Here is an 18,602-nt window from a genome sequence, read left to right as displayed (position 1 = left end):
AAAATAAAAAATAAAAAAGTTTTCAATGGCTAATATGTGTACATGGATGAATAAAAAATTCACTTGGTGCAAAAGCATATACCTTGTCCCTAGCCATTTTTGCTTTGCTTCAGAAGAACTAAATTACCAGAGATATTCTGTGCATGTACAATCATGTGTGTTTATATATATGTGTGTGTGTTTATATATATTATTTTATATATACATATATATTTTTAAATTTCCAACCCTCTTATCAAAAAAAAAAAAAAAAAAAATCTGGGATGCCTCAGTGGCTCAGTGGCTGAGCATCTGCCTTTGGCTCAGGAGTCCTGGAGTCCTGGGATCGAGTCCTACATCAGGCTCCCTCCAAGGAGCCTGCTTCTCCCTTTGCCTATGTCTCTGCCTCTCTCTCTGTGTCTCTCATGAATAAATAAGTAAAATCTGTAAAATAAATAAATAAAGCACTTATTTAAAAATAATAGAAGTGCTTGATCCAAGGTTATACACAGTTAAATAAATTTTTTTCTAAAGATTTTATTTTTTTAAAGATTTTATTTATTTATTTATTTTTATTTATGATAGTCACACAGAGAGAGAGAGAGAGAGAGAGAGGCAGAGACACAGGCAGAGGGAGAAGCAGGCTCCATGCAGGGAGCCCGACATGGGACTCAATCCCAGGTCTCCAGGATCACGCCCCGGGCCGAAGGCAGATGCCTAACTGCTGAGCCACCCAGGCATCCCTGGACCTTCTTTGATGTGAAATAATAAGCATCCTTATTGCTTAAACCAGTTTCAGCTGGGATTCCCGTTCTGGGCTACAGAAAACGTTGTAGCTGATTCATCATCATCAACTGTCCCTCACTGCGGTCTTCACGGGTATGGTGCTGAATCTAGATCATGCGTGCAACGCGCTCACCGTGCTTTACCTGAGCACACATACTGTTATGATGATGTCCGGCAGACAGATGGCTGAGAGGTACAGCAACCTCAGCTGAGGCCGGAAGACTGTGTCTGACTGTGATATGCAAGACCTTGGCCTTCTGAGTATGAAAGAATACGGTGAAGGCAGGAAACTGTCCTCAAACAGTAAAATGGTACGAAAGGCCCTGGCCCAGCAGGATACTTGTGAGCACTGTGCACACATCATGCAATGTCCAGGCTGTGTGGTCATCTTGCACTACAATTACTTCTTTTAATCCTGTCAGGGTTGCTATCAAAAAGTTCAGCAATGAATCACTGCCACATAACAATGCTGTGAATTGGGACGCCTGGGTGGCTCCATGGTTGAGTAACTGCCTTTGACTCAGGGTGTGATCCCGGGGTCCTGGGATCGAGTCCCACATCAGGCTCCTGCAGGGAGCCTGCTTCTCCCTCTGCCTATGTCTCTGCCTTTTTCTGTGTGTCTCATGAATAAATAAAATATTTAAAAAACAAAAAACAATGCTGTGAGCTAATATGGAGATTCAAAGAGCTCAGCATCAGGCCTTGGGCTTGAACTCAGGCCTATTTGCCTCCAAAATCTGGCCTCTTTTCAGCACAAACCATAGGCACATATTCCCAGATTCAACAACATAAAATCATAACAGAATGGCCAGTGTTTTCTGAAGTACATTTGTTGTTCTGGCCTGTCCAGCACTCCTTCTTTATCCTTTTGTGGGGAAAAGCCTCCTTTTTTTTTTTTTTTTAAATAAGGAACCATTCTACGCGATCTGACTGATACTGATTGTAGCGTACCTATTCCTGGTGTTGGGGTGGGCATGATCATGTCCTGCCCAGTAGGGTGTCCTATCTGCCTAATCTCATGGATTAGATCAAAGAATGGGTACTTTCACTAATTGAGGCTATTAGAGTCCTTCTGAGATATTTTCTCTCATAGCTTTTGGAGAAAATTGTCTTTTTCTCCTGAAGTTGCTAAGCTAACTCTTAGACTGCTGGAGGACATCACACTTCCCACACAGAGAACCTGGGAAGCAAGAGGAATGGAAGATGTCATTTGAGCTCCTGGATCCAGCCATACCTGAAATCAGTAGTGTGATATTTTACGTTTCCTGGTATCATTTTTCTTCAGTTTATTTGATCTCAGTTTCTGCCTGTTTTAAGAGAATCAGTCCTATCATATATCATAGTCTCCAATACTGACACATGTGCTCTGAGTTCTCTCACATACATGAAGATGCCCTATGTATAGCTCAGGGTCAATACTAAGAACTTGCTTGAGAACTTTAAGATCCTGCTCATTTTACATAAGTACCATGTAAAGAGGTGAGTGGGATTCTGATCCTTTGAAGGTTCCTGTGGAGCACAAGGTCTCACGCCACACCATGGAACTAAAAGGCCTTGGGTTCTCCTTTAGGGTAGGGCAAAAGGAGCTGAGTACCAGTCAGAAAGATGGCATTAGGCAGGAGTGGGCGAGTGCAGTTTATCATCTGTGGCCCAATTAATTGCACAGGCTTTGGGGGTAGTGACTTGGTCTGAATCCCATCTCTGTCACTTAAACTGTATATGGTCCTGGGCAATTCACTTTCCCTCTCTAAGCTCCAGTTTTCTCAACTGCAAAATTGGGCTAATTATGGCAGTCCTAAAGATTTGTTTTGAGAATTAATAAAATAATACCCATAGCCATGACTCATTTTACTTCCAGATGATAGAATCCCAAATCAATCTATCTTTAATTGTAAAAAAAAGAATTTATTGCCTCATATAACTGAGAAGTCCAGAAGGAACAGCTCGCTTCAGGCTTAGCTGGATCTAGAGGCTCAAATATTGTCATCAGAAACAACCATGTAGGGCAGCTCGGGTGGCTCAGTGGTTTAGCGCCGCCTTCTGCCCAGGGCGTGACCCTGGAGACCCCGGATCGAGTCCCGCATCGGGCTCCCTGCATGGACCTTGCTTCTCCCTCTGCCTGTGTCTCTGCCTTTCTCTCTCTGTCTCTCATGAATAAGTAAAATCTTAAAAGAAAGAAAGAAACAACCCTGTAGTGGCACCTGGGTGGCTCAGTTGGTTAAGCATCTGCCTTCGGCTCAGGTCATGATCCCAGGATCCTGGGATCAAGCCCCATGTTGGCCTCCCTGCTAAGTGTGGGGCCTGCTTCTCCCTCTACTTCTGGTGTTCCTCCGGCTTATGTTCTCTCTCTCACTCACTCTCTCTCTCAAATAAATAAAATCTTAAAAAAAAAAAAGTGATGGGAAAAAAAACAAAAGAAAGGAAAAAGAAAGATCTAGCTTGCACTGCCTGCAAGAACCCCCAGGGGTCTTCTTCATCAACATTCATTCATTTAACACAATTTTTTTGCTATCACTTAATTCCATGCTTCCTCCATTTTTTTACTTTTTTATTTTTTTTTAAGAATTTGTTTATTCATGGGAGACATGGAGAGAGAGAGAGAGAGGCAGAGACACAGGCAGAGGGAGAAGCAGGCTCCATGCAGGGGGCCTGATGTGGGACTGGATCCTGAGACTCCGGGATCAAGCCCTGGGCTGAAGGCAGATGCTCAACCGCTGAGCCACCCAGGTGTCCCTCCACGCTTCCTCCAAAGGAACTCTGCTACCCTCTTGAATCAAAACAGGATAATGTAATAGGTTATATATCTTGTCTAGACCAGTGCCTCGCATTCACTCAACAATATTTATTGGGCTTTTATTAACATTGGAGAGGAGCTCAGATCGCAGCTGTGAACACCATAGGTGATCCCTCTCCTCCTGGGGCTTGTATATTCTAGCAGAAAAAAAGATAGTCAAAAAGAACAATTTGAATGGAGACAAAAGACATTCAAAGTCATTTTTTTTATTTTAAAGATTATTTATGATAGACATAGAGAGAGAGGCAGAGACAGAGGAGGAGGGAGAAGCAGGCCCATGCCAGGAGCCTGACGTGGGACTCAACCGTGGGACTCAATCCTGGGACTCCAGGATCTCGCCCTGGGCCAAAGGCAGACGCTAAACCACTGAGCCACCCAGGGATCCCCAAAAAAAGGCATTCATAAGACTGATACATTCTGGGGGGAAAAAAATCTAGTCACCTGGGCCTCTTCTTTACTGAATAGCCTTTTGTACCTTTGGAATTATATACTTGATTTCTCATTTTTATTTATTATTTTATTTATTTATGAGGGACAGAGAGAGAGGCAGAGACACAGGCAGAGGGAGAAGCAGGCTCCATGCAGGGAGCCCGATGTGGGACTGGATCCTGGGTCTCCAGGATCACGCCCTGGGCTGAAGGCGGCGCTAAACTGCTGAGCCACCCAGGCTGCCATTAATTACTCATTTTTAAAACATTGATTTATTATTATTATTATTTTAAGATTTTATTTATTTATTCATGAGAGATACAGAGAGGCAGAGACATAGGCAGAGGCAGAAGCAGGCTCCCTGCTGGGAGCTCCAAGAGGGACTTGATCCCAGGACCCCGGGATCACGACCTGAATCAAACACAGATGCTCAACCACTGAGCCACCCAGGTTCCCCAAAACATTGATTTATTATTTTTTATTTTTTTTTATTTTTTAAAAATTTTTATTTATTTATGATAGTCACAGAGAGAGAGAGAGAGAGAGAGAGAGGCAGAGACACAGGCAGAGGGAGAAGCAGGCTCCATGCACCGGGAGCCCGATGTGGGATTCGATCCTGGGTCTCCAGGATCGCGCCCTAGGCCGAAGGCAGGCGCCAAACCACTGCGCCACCCAGGGATCCCTGATTTATTATTTTTTAAAAGTAAGGATCCGGGACTTCTGGGATCGAGTCCCACATCGGGCTCCCGCACGGAGTCTGCTTATCCTCCCTCTGCCTATGTCTCTGCCTCTCTCTGTGATTCTCATGATTAAATAAATAAAATCTTAAAAAAAAAAAAGAAAAGTAACACCATAAAGAGATACCCTACATCCCTTAAATGGTTAAAGTAAAAAGACTGACAATGCCAAATGCTCAGGAGGATATGGAACAACAGAACTTCTCATGTACTGATGGTGAGAATGTAAAATGCTACAACCACTTCAGAGGACAATTTTGCAGTTTCTTACAAGATTAAATCTATGGTCCAGCAATGCCACTCCTTTATCCAAGATAAATAAAAACTCAGGTCCACAAAAAGATTTGTATAAGAATATCATGCAAATTTGGGGCTGATAACAACTGCAAACTGAAAACAATGCATCCGTCCATCAACAGAAAAATGGATAACAAATTATGCTATAGTTATATAATGAAATACTACTCATCGATTTCAATCAACTTTTAAAAATTACTGATGCACACACCCATATGGATGACTCTCAAAAAAGGAGGAGAAGAGGAGAAAGAATATGGATGAATCTCAAGAAGATTATGTGGGAACGAAAGAAGCCAGACTCAAAACAACATCCTATAAAGGCGCCTGGGTGGCTCAGGTAGGTAAGCACTGACTCTGGATCTCAGATCTTGATCTCAGGGTTGTGAGTTCAAGCACTGCATTTGGGGCTCCAGGCTGCGCAGAGAGTCCACTTAAAAAAAGAAGGGCAGCCCGGGTGGCTCAGCGGTTTAGCACCGCCTTCAGCCCAGGGCCTGATCCTGGAGACCTGGGATCGAGTCCCACGTCAGGCTCCCTGCATGGAGCCTGCCTGTGTCTCTGCCTCTCTCTCTCTCTCTCTCTCTGTGTCTCATGAATAAATAAATAAAATCTTTAAAAAAAAAAAAAAAGAAGAAGGAAAAAGCAACATATTGTATGCTTCGATTTATATTGTTCAGGAAAAACTTACCTAAGGTCAGAGACGTGGGTACAGTGGTTGCCTGGGGTGTGGAGTGTGGGATTCATTGGGAAGGAACCCCAGAGAACTTTCTGTGGGGGCTGGAAAGGTTCTGTCTTGAGACAGATGTGGGTCACAGGGGGTGTTTTCATTTCTCAAAAGTGGACCTGCATGTGTAAGTCCTGTCTGTGCACTTCATCAAACGTAAATCATAACTTCTTTAAAAAAAAAAAAAAAAAGTGTTAGAGTAGGGGAAGTTACCGTAGACTAGGGAATGTAGGACAGGGTCACTCCCTGCGGGTGTGCGTGGACCCGGGAGGTCAGGGAAGGCCCTCGCTAGGCAAGCAGGGTTTCAAGCCTCTAGGGGGATGACAAACTGTCCCGGTGAGGCGGGATGAGGGAGGGGCGACTTCAACAGAGAAATGTGGGCTTTGTGTCGGTGGAGACCTTGTAAGACCAAGTGTCTGACGTCCCCTTGTGCCTCCAGCTTTATCTTCGCGCTTTCGCATTTCACCCACGGGACCCTCCGGTCAGCATCAGGCGAGCACACGGGGGTTCGCGGAGGTCGAAGGACTCACTGAAGACCAACCACGAGGACGTGGCGGGAGCCAGGTTTCGGGGCCGCTTACTCGGTGTCGGTTTCCCGAAACAGAACCTGACACCGCGACCGCAGCCCTCCAGGTTGGGAGGGCCGGAGCAAAGGAACGTCCTCGGGAACAAAAGAGGGGCCGGGCCGGCGCCCGCCGCTCCCACCTCCCCGGGCGCCGGCCTCCGGGTCTCCAGGGAGAGGGGGAGGGGCGGGGCGCCGAGGGCTGGCGGCACTGCGCTGAGTCAGCGGCCCCGGGGCGCCGCGGGCGGCTCTGGAACAAAGAGAGTCCGCTTGGGGCGGCGGGCGGGGGCGGGGGGGCGGAGGGGGCGGGGCCGGGGCGGGGGGCGGGGCCTCGGGCGGAGAGCGGGGGGCGGGGCCGAGCTCCCGGAGGGGGGCGGGGCCCGTGCCGAGTGGGGCGGGGCCTGGGCGGAGAGCGTGGGGGCGGAGGGGCGGGGCCCGAGCTCCCGGAGAGGGGCGGGGCCTCAGCCGGAGAGCAGGGGGCGGGGGGACGGGGACCAACTCCCGGAGGGGGGCGGGGCCCGTGCCGAGGGGGGCGGGGCCTGAGCGGGGAGCGGGGGCGGGGCCCGAGCTGGGGAGAGGGCGGGGCCTGAGCCGGGGGCGGGGCCCTGAGCCGGAGAGCGTGGGGGCGGGGCCCGGGCTGGGGGGCGGGGACTCCCCCTGGAGCCCGCCGCTGGAGAGGGCGGAGTGGTGGGGAAAGGGCTCGGGGGCACCCGGGGGGGCTCCGGCCCTCCGCGCCCCGCTCACTCCGCGGCCGCGTCTGCCCCGATTGCGCGCTTCCCCAGGCTCTGCGGCTCCGGCTGGCTCCTGGACCGAGGCCTCCTTCTGCGCGGTCCTGTTTCCTCTTCAGTGAATTGACGTGACGGGGCTTGTTTTGCCGGTGTTGGAGAGTGGGTTGAGAGAACGGAAGCCAGGGGAGTCTCCTTAACAGACATCTCCTGAGCAGACGTCTATTTTGCACTTGCTAGGAAGAACTGTCTTAATAGCTGTACTGACACTTCACTCACACATTTCCATTTATTGTACAAAACAATCCATGAGATAGGTAATGTTATCATCCCCGTTTTACAGCTGAGAAAACTGAAGCTCAGTAGAGCTTATGTGGCATGCCCACATTAAGACAAGTGGCAAAAAAATTAAAATAAAATAAAATAAAATAAAATAAAATAAAATAAAATAAAAATAAGACAAGTGGCGGGCAGTGCGGGGCGCCTGGGGGCTCAGTTGGTTGAGCACCTGCCTTCGCTAGGAGCATGATCGCAGGTCCTGGGATCAAGTCCTGGGATAGAGCCCCTTGTGGGGTTTCTTGCTCAACGGAGAGGCTTCTTCTCCATCTGCCCTCCCCCTCATGCTGTCTCTCTCAAAAAAAGTCTAAAAAATAAAAGAAAAGAGGGCAGCCTGGGTGGCACAGCGGTTTAGCACCGCCTTCAGCCAAGGGCGTCACCCTGGACACCTGGCTCCTTCCTGCAGGGAGCCTGCTTCTCACTCTGCCTGTGCCTCTGCCTCCCTCTGTCTCTGTGTCTCTTACGAATAAATAAATAAAATCTTTAAAAAAAAAAAAAGACAGGGACGCCTGGGTGGCTCAGTGGTTGAGCGTCTGCCTTCAGCCCAGGGTGTGATCCTGGAGTCCCAAGATCGAGTCCCACATCGGGCTCCCTGTATGGAGCCTGCTTCTCTCTCTACCTATATCTCTGCCTCTCACTCTCTGTGTCTCTCATGAATAAATAAATAAAATCTTAAAAAAAAAAAAAAGACAAATAAATGGCAAGAAGCAGAACTTAAACCTTGGGTCTCACTTGGCATGTTGGGAGTTTTTCCACCCTAAGGTGCATGCTCATAGCTAGCATTCATTCATTCATTCAAAGATATTTACTGATCACCCCTATGCTAGGTCATCGGTTGGGTGTAAGGAATATAGGGAGCAAGATACAGTCCCGACACAAATGAAGCTTACAACATAGTTGGAAGACAGTGAATAATTGATGACAATAATTACTCACTTAAAATTGCAATATTACTTTAGTGGAAAAGTATAGGGATCTACAAGGATGGTGTTTCCTGAACGATGAGTGTCTATCATGTGCCGGGTTCTATCCTAAACTCTTTATGATCTGACTTGGGTTTCCTGCCCACTTAAGATCTCGATCAGACTCATTTCAACATTGTGTTAAGCAGAGTTCTAGCAGTGGCAAATGACAGAAACCTACCACAAACTAAAGCAAAGAGGGGGGTCAGGGGGAAGAGAATTACTGACAAACTAGAAGTTTGGGGTATGGCTGGATCTTGAAGGCTCAGGAGAAGTTTTCGGGGCTCCCCCTCTTTCAGCATCCCTCCATTCTTTACATGCAGCCAAGCGAGACGCCTACAAAACAGTTCTATGCTTTCATTGACTTTACAGCTCTCAGTCCCAAAAGAGAAAGCATACTTTCCAGTGGCTTCAGCATAAGAAAAGCCATCTTGGGACTGTTTCTCCTAAATTCCTTAAAGTTGTCCTAAACCTTGCAAAAGCTGAATCCTAAAGCCAGGTCTGTCTGAACGCCTCACTGTCTCCTGTCTAAGGATACAGCATTAATTATTTTTCTTTTATTACAGCCATTGAACTTAGTGTCTGTACCATTTGGCTCCGAATTAAGCATTGCTTTGTCACATTCTGCGTTATGGTGACACTAACAGGTATTGACACGGCTCCTCTCCATCATGGATTGAGGAATAGGTACATGGATATCCAATTTATTCATTCAACAAACATTTGCTGAGATTTTGATGTGCTAGATAAAACCATCTGGTAAGCAGAACAGACCCCAGTCTTGCCCTCATGGGAATTTACTGTCTGGTGGAGAGACTGCTAAACACAAATGAGCAGATAATAGTACTTGTGAGTAGCGCTATAAAGAATGGTAATGTGCTCTAAAAGATTCCAAGCAGGTGCCCCGGCCTGGTTTGGAAGGTAAGGGAAGACCTCCTCAGAGGAATGTTTGATGTGAGATCTAAAGTATGAATAGTTATTTATTTAAATTATTTTTTTTTAAAGAACCTAACATTTTTATTTATTTATTTTTAAAGACTTTATTTATTTGAGAGAGAGAGAGCATGAGCAGGGTAAAGGAGAAGCAGACCCACTGAGCAGGACCCCAACACATGACTGTATCCCAGGACCCCAAGACCATGACCTGCACCTGAGGCAGACACTTAAGGGAGCCACCCAGGTGCCCCTTGGCCAATCTTCATAGCATATTCTCTTGGCTGTGATGATTGGCGCATGCGTGGTCACATGACATACACCAGTTCAATCAGAATGTGTTTCAGGGCAGCCCGGGTGGCTCAGCGGTTTATCACCACCTGCAGCCCACGGCGTGATCCTGGAGACCTGGGAGTCTCCCTGCATGGAGCCTGCTTCTCCCTCTGCCTGTGTCTCTGCCTCTCTCTCTCACTCGCGCTGTATCTCTCATGAGTAAATAAAACAAAATTAAAAAAAAAAAAAGAATGTGTTTCAGAAGTTAGGACAGCCTCCTCATGCCTGGCTGGCTCAGTCTCTGGAATATGCAACTCTTGATCTTGGGGTTTTGAGTTTGAGCCCCACTGTTGAGTGTAAAGATTAGTTAATAAAGAAACAAATAAACACATTAGGACAGCTCAGGGAGGATGGAGGCCATAGCATCCATTCACATGAGGACCTGAGAGCTGAGCCAATCCAGAGACCTTATCACTGTAGGATGAAGATAGACACTGATCCCTGGTGACATCTCTTGAGAGCCAGCCTAACAAGACAGGCATATGGAGGGGGAGACACGGGCACATGGGAGAGGAACAAGCAGCCAAGGTGTGAGGGTCCCTACAACTGCAGGGACCTTTCATGATGACGATTTTACCAAGAATGGCCCAGGTCCCTGCACGACTGACTACAAGGAGTAGAGCCGCCTGCCCATAGGGACTATTCTTATGAGGGCTACTCTGTGAGAAAGACAGATGCTTCCCTGTTCTTTAAGCCCTTGCATTGTTGGGGGTCTCTGTAGGAGCAATCTGGCCTTACACCAATTAATTCAGTCTCCCTGAGGCCTCGGGAGCTCCTCCACCTTTGAGGCTCAGCTCAAATGTGCCCTCACCATGAAGTCCTCTCTGAACTCACCCACAAGGACTATCCTTGCCATGTGCATTAAATTTTTTTTTATAAATTTTTATTTATGTATGATAGTCACACAGAGAGAGAGAGGCAGAGACACAGGCAGAGGGAGAAGCAGGTTCCATGCACCGGGAGCCCGACGTGGGATTCGATCCTGGGTCTTCAGGATCGTGCCCTGGGCCAAAGGCAGGCGCCAAACCGCTGCGCCACCCAGGGATCCCGCCATGTGCATTAAAAAGAAAATCACAGGGACGCCTGGGTGGCTCAGCGGGTGAGCGTCTGCCTTCGGTTCCGGTCATGATGCTGGGGTCTGGGATTGAGTCCCTCATAAGGCTGCATTTCTCTCTTCCTGTGTCTCTGCCTCTCTGTCTCCATCTCTCAAGAATAAATAAATAAAATCTTAAAAAAAAAAAAATCACAGGCCCAAAACAATGTCACCAAACCAGTACTTAATACCTAATCTAATTGCAGTTTCAACCTACCCCAGAAATGTAAGGCTTAACTGGCCAATCAGGAACTTACTGATGAGCACCAGCTAGGTCATCTGTCACACATCCCCAGGGCAGGATGAGATCATCTGCATGATAGGACCCCTTGCCCTTCCCCCTAAGGGAAAGTGACCATGCCTAGAACAATCCCTTCTTTCTTTTTTCCTTTTTTTTTTAAGGATTTTATCTATTCATGAGAGACACACAGAGAGAGGCAGACACATAGACAGAGGGAGAAGCAGGCTCTGTGGGGAGCCTGATGCAGGACTCCATCCCAGAATCCTGGGATCACAACCTGAGCCAAAGGCAGACACCCAACCACTGAGCCACCCAGGTGTTCCTCTTTTTTTTTTTTTTTTTAATTTAAATTCAATTTGCCAACATATAGTATAACACCCAGTGATTATCACATTGCATGCCCTTCTTAATACCCAGCACCCAGTTCCCCCAGTGCCCTGCCCACCTCACCGTCAGCCACCCTCATTGTTTCCCAGAGTTAAGAGTCTTTTAGGGTTTGTGAACAATTCCTTCTTCTCTTTGGATCATAACTTTCTTGTCCCTCCCTCCTTCCTGTAAAAACCTTCCATTTTGTACACCTTGGAGCTGCTTTCCACATGCGAGATGGGATGTTGCCGGATTCATTAATCATTTAATAAAGCCGATTAGATCTTCAAATGTACTTGATTGAATTTTTTTCAGTTTATTTATTTATTTAAGTAATCTTTACACCCAAAGTGGGGCTTGAACTTATGACCCCAGAGATCAAGAGTCTCCTGCTCTTCTGACTGAGCCAGCCAGGTGCCCCTGAATTTTTTTTAACCTGTGTTTCAAGGTTATACTCCTAAATCCTTCTTACAGGCTTCTGTTAACAGCCCCATCAGATTCCAAAGTGCTCAGGTGATGTATTGGGTGCCTCCCCCATTGGATTGGGACCCCCCCTCCAGGGACTCTGAGCCCAGGTTGTAATGGATCATTTGATTCTTCCATTCACACTCTGTGGAGGCCCATAGTGCTTGCACTTTGTCTGCAAAACTATTGGATGGACATACCAGGGTGGGGGTGGATTTTGGGTTCTTGAGGTCAGCTGACAACTTTTTTTTTTTAATTTTTATTTATTTATGATAGTCATACAGAGAGAGAGAGAGAGGCAGAGACATCGGCAGAAGGAAAGGGAGAAGCAGGCTCAATGCACCAGGAGCCCGACGTGGGATTCGATCCCGGGTCTCCAGGATCGCACCCTGGGCCAAAGGCAGGCACTAAACCGCTGCGCCACCCAGGGTTCCCGTCAGCTGACAACTTAAGCCAATGTTTATTCTTAGTGAGTTCAGTTCATGGAAGCATCCCCATCCTATTCTCCTGTGTCTGGAACAGATTTTGTCCAACGAGATTTAGAATTCAACCTCTTTTTCTGATTTCCACAAATCCCCCTCACACAGGCCTTACCATAGGTAGCGGACTTAACGGACGATTTGGTGGAGGTGGGGGGAGGGTTTTAATACATAAAGTTGATCCCTACTTTATTCTCTTTCTCAGCAACTTTTGAGTTTCCTTCACAGAACTTATCACAATTTGCAATTATTTTATTAGTATGTCTTTTAACTTTTTCTTGGTTAATTTACTCCTCCACTAGTTACAAAGTAGGAGCTGATCTTGCCCGCCTTCATGTTTGCAGAGCTTAGCGCTGGTAGGTGCAAGGTAGGCAACTGTTAGGAAGGAAGGAAGGAAGGAAGGAAGGAAGGAAGGAAGGAAGGAAGGAAGGAAGGAAGGGAATCATTGTGAAATCAGACATCTGGCTTGAATGTTCATCCTCCCCTGGGAAAGCCCCTCAAAGTTTCTCGGGCCTTCTCCCTGTCCTCTTTCTCACTTTTTTTTATTTGGAACCAGTTTGTCCTTCTAAGGCCTCCAAAATTCTCACCCAGTCACGCAGAACACATTCCATTCTCTCCAACCCCTACTTCCAAACCTGTCTGCACTCTAACAGGAGTTCAGAAGAAACCAGAGGCCTTTAATGGGAGGGAATCTCCACTGCTTAGGACACAGTTCTGGGTGTAAATGTCCCCTTTCCTCCACCAAGACAATTTTATCACTAGTGCCCTCTACAGGGCTTGGAACAGGAGGAGCTGAGGCTGCCTGTGTTGTATTAAACTCAGGGAAATGGAGGGCCTTGCCTTGAGAGAGACTTCAGGTGGTGGGGCCAAAGAAAGTGGTCACATGGGATCCCTGGGTGGCGCAGCGGTTTGGCGCCTGCCTTTGGCCGAGGGCGCGATCCTGGAGACTCGGGATCGAATCCCACGTCAGGCTCCCTGCATGGAGCCTGCTTCTCCCTCTGCCTGTGTCTCTGCCTCTCTCTTTCTCTCTCTGTGACTATCATGAATAAATAAATAAAATCTTAAAAAAAGAAAGTGGTCACAAACTCTTTGCCAAGCTTCCTATCAAAAGGTAAGGCCAGGGCAGCCCAAATGGCTCAGTGGTTTAGCGCCGCCTTCAGCCCAGGGCGTGATCCTGGAAACCTGGGATTGAGTCCCACGTCAGGCTCCCTGGATGGAGCCTGCTTCTCCCTCTGCCTGTGTCCTGCTTCTCCCTCTGCCTGTGTCTCTGCCTCTCTCTGTGTCTCTCATGAATAAATAAATAAAATCTTAAAAAGAAAAAAAAAAAAAAAAGGTAGGGCCAGTGATTCTTTCTCTTGAATCTGAGCTGGCTGGTCGCTGCTTTGACTAACGGATTGGATGGTGGCAGAAGTGACACTGTGTCAGTTGCAAACCTAGTCTTTTTTTTTTCTTTTTTTTTAGATAATCTCTATGCCCCAACATGGGGCTCCCACTCATGACCCCGAGATCAAGAGTTGCATGCTCTGCCAACTGAGCCAGCCAGGTGCCTAGCTTTTAATAGGACCTCTTTGGTCCTCCTGGAGCTCTTAGTCACCATGCAAAACTGTAACCATCCTGCTGGAGAGGCTATGAGGGAAGACTCAGGCTACACAGAGCATGTCCAGCTGGCTTCTGTTTTATTGCTGATGCCATCAAGGCACCAGGCATGGAACTGAAGCCTCATGGGTGTCTTGGACCCTCAGATCAAACCACCCACCCATTAAATATTGCCAAGTGACCCCAGTTGATGCCATCTAGAGCAGAATAACCCAGCTGAGCCCTGCCTAAATTCCTGCCCCACAAAACTGTGAGATATATTGATATGTTTTAAGCCACCATGCTTGGGGCTGGTTTTTTATGCAGCAATAGATAATTGGAACAGAGATTACAAGACCCTTGGGGAGCCAGGCCAAGGATGCTGGCGAGGCAGCCACCAGGACTAAGGAGGGCAGGTGAGTGAGATTCTGGTGGGAAAAGGAAAGCGCCGAGAGCTTCATGTACACCCTGGCAAGGCTGTGTCTAGACTGTCACTGGCCACGTCATCGCTCCCTGGCCCACACTGAGGGAGTCCTTAGTGGTCCATGGCATCAGCCTCACAATGGAGGTGGTGATTTACCTCACACTGATGACATAGGACAGAAGGGGCATCCTTATATGGAGCTGCTAATATGTGCCAGGCACAGTGATGCATGGTTTTGTTGTTGTTGTTGTTGCTTTTACAGACCCAGCATAATCCAGAGAGAGAGAGAGAGACAGAGAGAGACAGAGACAGAGAAGGAGAGAAAGCAAGAGGGAGAGACACACACACACACAAATGCTGGCTTTGCATTTCAAGTATGTAAAACAGCTTTGGAGAGGGAAACAGAGCTGGGATTGGAGCCTGGGCTCTAGCTCTAAAACTTCGAGTTAGAGGGCCTCAAAGATGTCACGGTGGTGGTGACCACAGCCCCCCCTGGGGGGTGTGTGTTGCTGAGTGCTGGTCCCCAGCACCCATGCACTAGCCCTGGAGGAGGGGCTGTGGCGCCCCCTGCCGGGATACCTGGCCCAGAAAGAGGAGTTTGGGTGGTGTGGGGAGCCCAGGGCTCTTAAAACCCAGGGAGGGATCCCTGGGTGGCGCAGCAGTTTGGCGCCTGCCTTTGGCCCAGGACGCGATCCTGGAGACCCGGGATCGAATCCCACATCAGGCTCCCGGTGCATGGAGCCTGCTTCTCCCTCTGCCTCTCTCTCTCTCTCTCTCTCTCTCTCTCTCTCTGTGACTATCATAAATAAATAAAAATTTAAAAAAATTAAAAAAAAAAAAACCCCAGGGAATCAGTCCAACTGTTCTTACCATGCCATGGAGAGCATGGAACGCCGTGTGATGCAGGCAGAGAAGTCCTTCTGCAGGGGGAAGAAGGACTTTCAAGTTGGAGAATGACCTGGTGAGGTAGATGGCCCTCTGCCTCACCGTGCCTCAATTTCCTTATTTGCAGAAAAGGGAATAACCACAGCATCTACCCTGCTATTCCTTCCTCCCTTCCTTCCTCCCTCCCTTCCAGAAAAGGGAATAACCACAGCATCTACCCTGCTATTCCTTCCTCCCTTCCTTCCTCCCTCCCTTCCTCGCTTCTTTCCTTCCTTCCCTCACTTACTCGACAAATACCTACTGAGTGCTGACAGGACCAGGCCGAGGACCATACCTAAGGTGTGACCCCAGCAGTAGCATGCCCAGGAGGTCCAGCATGGCCAGTCCTTGCAGGCAACAGGGGATGGGGAGATGATCATCCTGGGCCTGGAACAATTTGCTCCCTTCCAGCAGCTCTGTTTTCACCTCTAGGCAGTGGGACTGCTTATTACAGTGGAGGTTTGGAGAGACTTCACAGGGCCACAGGGCTTCTGGGCAAGGCTGCAGGGAGGTGAGCAGATCACAGGCTGGAGAGAGGCAAAAGGAGGTGGTGGCTGGTTCTCAGGGCCAAGTTCTGTGACAGTGAGACGGGCCCTTTGCTCATTGCTATCACTGCAGAGGAAGAGAAGAAAGGCTGGGGCTGGTGAGAAAGTCTAAGCAGCTCTGAGAGCTGCCCTGGGCCAGGGAGGCCTCTGTAAGCCCCCTTGGGAGGCGGAGCTGAGAGTCCTGTCCCTCCAGACTGCTCCAGGTGTGATCTGGCAAGAAGGCCTCAGCCACTCCAAATATAATGAGTTCTTCCCCTGTGGACAGCTTTTACAGTTGCCTTTACCCACACATTATTACCCAGGGCCACATTATTAGGGTGGTTTTACAGAGAGAAATATTGAGGCTCAGAGCAGCAGGCTAACCTGCCTGAAGTGACCCATTAAACAGAGAACTCACCATCCGGGTCACTCCCAGGGCTCTATCGCATCCCCACTCCTTCCAGCTCCCCATCTACTCCCTTCTCAGGGGCCCTGAGACCTCCCCATCCCCACCCATGATGTCAGGAGCTGTCATCTCTCAGGAGGCAGGAAGTGCCAGAGGGGGGCAAGATTTGGAGGTTCACAGGCCAGTGGAATCTCTCCTGCTCCAGGCGGGAGAGAGGACACATTCCAGGCCCAAACACTCCTCCTTCCTCCCCCACCCCTGGGGTAACAGACCCTATCTTCTTGGGATTGTTACAAAGACAACATATATGGAAATATATGTCACTTCTGCCTAGAGGGTAAGCTGTAAGAGAGCACGGGCCTCCCTGGTCTTGGTCCCTGCTGTACCCTCAGTGTCTAGAATGGTGCTTGAAACAAAGCAGGTGCCCAGTAAATATTTTTGACAGAGAATGGAACCAGTAAACTGAGACAACTCAAAAATGCTAGGTCGTATCAGTCCCCTGGTTTCTTGACTTCAGCCCTCTCTACTGGCTCCATGGAATGTTCCCCAACCCCAAGTGGAGACGTGCCCCAGGACGCAGGTTTCAACTCTCTTCCCTATCTGTGTTTATTCCTTGGTGACTTCATCCATTTTCATGACTTGAACCGTCATTTCAAAACTAATGATTCCAAACTTTCTGCATCAGCCCAGAGCTCTCCTCCTACATCCAACCACCCCCTTGACATCTCCATTTGCACATCTAACAGGCATCTCAGACTTTCCTCTTTTTTTCTTAATATTTTTTTAAAGATTTTATTTATTTATTCGAGAGACACAGAGAGAGAGAGAGAGGCAGAGACACAGGCAGAGGGAGAAGCAGGCTCCACGCAGGGAGGAGCCCAATGTGGGACTTGATCTGGGGACTCCGGGATCGTGCCCCAGGCCAAAGTCAGGAGCTAAACTGCTGAGCCACCCAGGGATCCCTCAGACTTTCCTGTCCAACGCCAAAATGCTGAAGTCCACCCCAAACTTTCGCCTGTTGTGGTTGACCCATCTCAAGGGCAGCTCCAGCCTCTACTTGCTCAGGCCACAAACCATGCGGTCCTGTTTGAACCCTGTCTTTCACTCACCTCCCCCATCAACTCCATCAGCAAATCCTGTTGGTCTTACCCTCAAAATGTATTGAAATGCAGTCGACTCTCACCCTCTTTACTGCTGCCACCCTCACTGAACCCCCAGCATCTCTCACCTGGATGACCTGATGGCATCTGACCCGGTCTCTCTGTTCTAGCTCCTGACATCCCAGTCTCTTCATCACATAGTATCCAAAGGGATCCTCTCAGCTCTGTGCTCTGTTCTCCAGTGGTTTCCATCTCACTCAGATTAAACACTGAAGCCCTTATGATATCCTTCAAGGTCAATAGTATCAGACATGGCTACCTCTTACCCCCTCCTTCTGTGACTTCATCTTCTATCATTCTCTCCTTTCCATGCTATGAACCTCCCTGGCTTTCTTGCTTCCCTCCAATATTCAGGCACGCTCCCACCTCAAGGCCTTTGCATTTGTTGTTCCTTTGCTTTCTACCTAACCTTCTTCTGGTCTTTTATTTCTCTTCCTTACCATTTTGCTCTGTGACACTTCTCTGATACACCCTGTATTTACTGGTTTATTTATGTCGTTCCCCTCCTCCCTAGAGCAGGGATTGCTTCTTGCTTTGTCCACTGCTATAGCCCCAATTCCTGGTACATAGTAGGTGCTCAATAAATATTTGAAGGATGAATTTAGATGTTTGGGTCCCAGGGAATTAGAACCTGGTATGCAAGTGGAATCCAGAAATCTGTATTTTAAAAAGGCATCCTGAGTACAGTTAGGGTTGAAAAGCCCTGTTCCAGAATGTCAGCAGTTTGAAGCATCCCAGGAATATTGTGCAAAGTCCAGCCCTCTCATTTCACCCATGAAGTCACGAAGGCCAGAGGTAGAGAAGCTGCCCCGGGGCCCTGGGTGGGTGCAGGGCAGGAAGAACTAGAATGTAGGTCCTGGAAGCCCAGCACAGGGTTCTTTCTGCAGCTCCAGCCTGCCTGGGCCTGCCCAGTCTGATTCCAGGGCAGACTCTAAAGAGAACTGCTGAGTCACTGGAATGGAGACTCAGGGCAGGGTGTGGCCCCCAGCTCAGATGGCAGTGGGACAACTTGGAGGGGCCCTCGCCTTTTCCAGGTGACTGAAGCTGAGGGAGGGAAAGGCAAGGGCTTGGGCCTGCCTTTGTCAAAATTAACCTAGTGGTGAAATTATGTCGGTATTTAAATTCAGGAGTAGATCACAGCCTTTAAAGTGACTGACCCATTAAACCATGTGCGTGCACACACACACACACACACACACACACACGTACTGTAAGATTGTAACAAAATCCAGCTCAGTGGGAGAAAGATTTAAAGTCTAGCTCTGGTATGAGGAAGCTGACAGGTATAATTTGGTGGGACCTCCATGACATTGGAACAGGGGGAGGTCTAAAAATGTCTGGATGCCTC

This window comes from Canis lupus, chromosome 2, assembly GCF_011100685.1.
Source record: "Canis lupus familiaris isolate Mischka breed German Shepherd chromosome 2, alternate assembly UU_Cfam_GSD_1.0, whole genome shotgun sequence".
Classification (NCBI taxonomy): domain Eukaryota; kingdom Metazoa; phylum Chordata; class Mammalia; order Carnivora; family Canidae; genus Canis; species Canis lupus.
The sequence above is the reverse complement of the archived record's forward strand: the minus strand, read 5'-3'. Positions refer to the sequence as shown.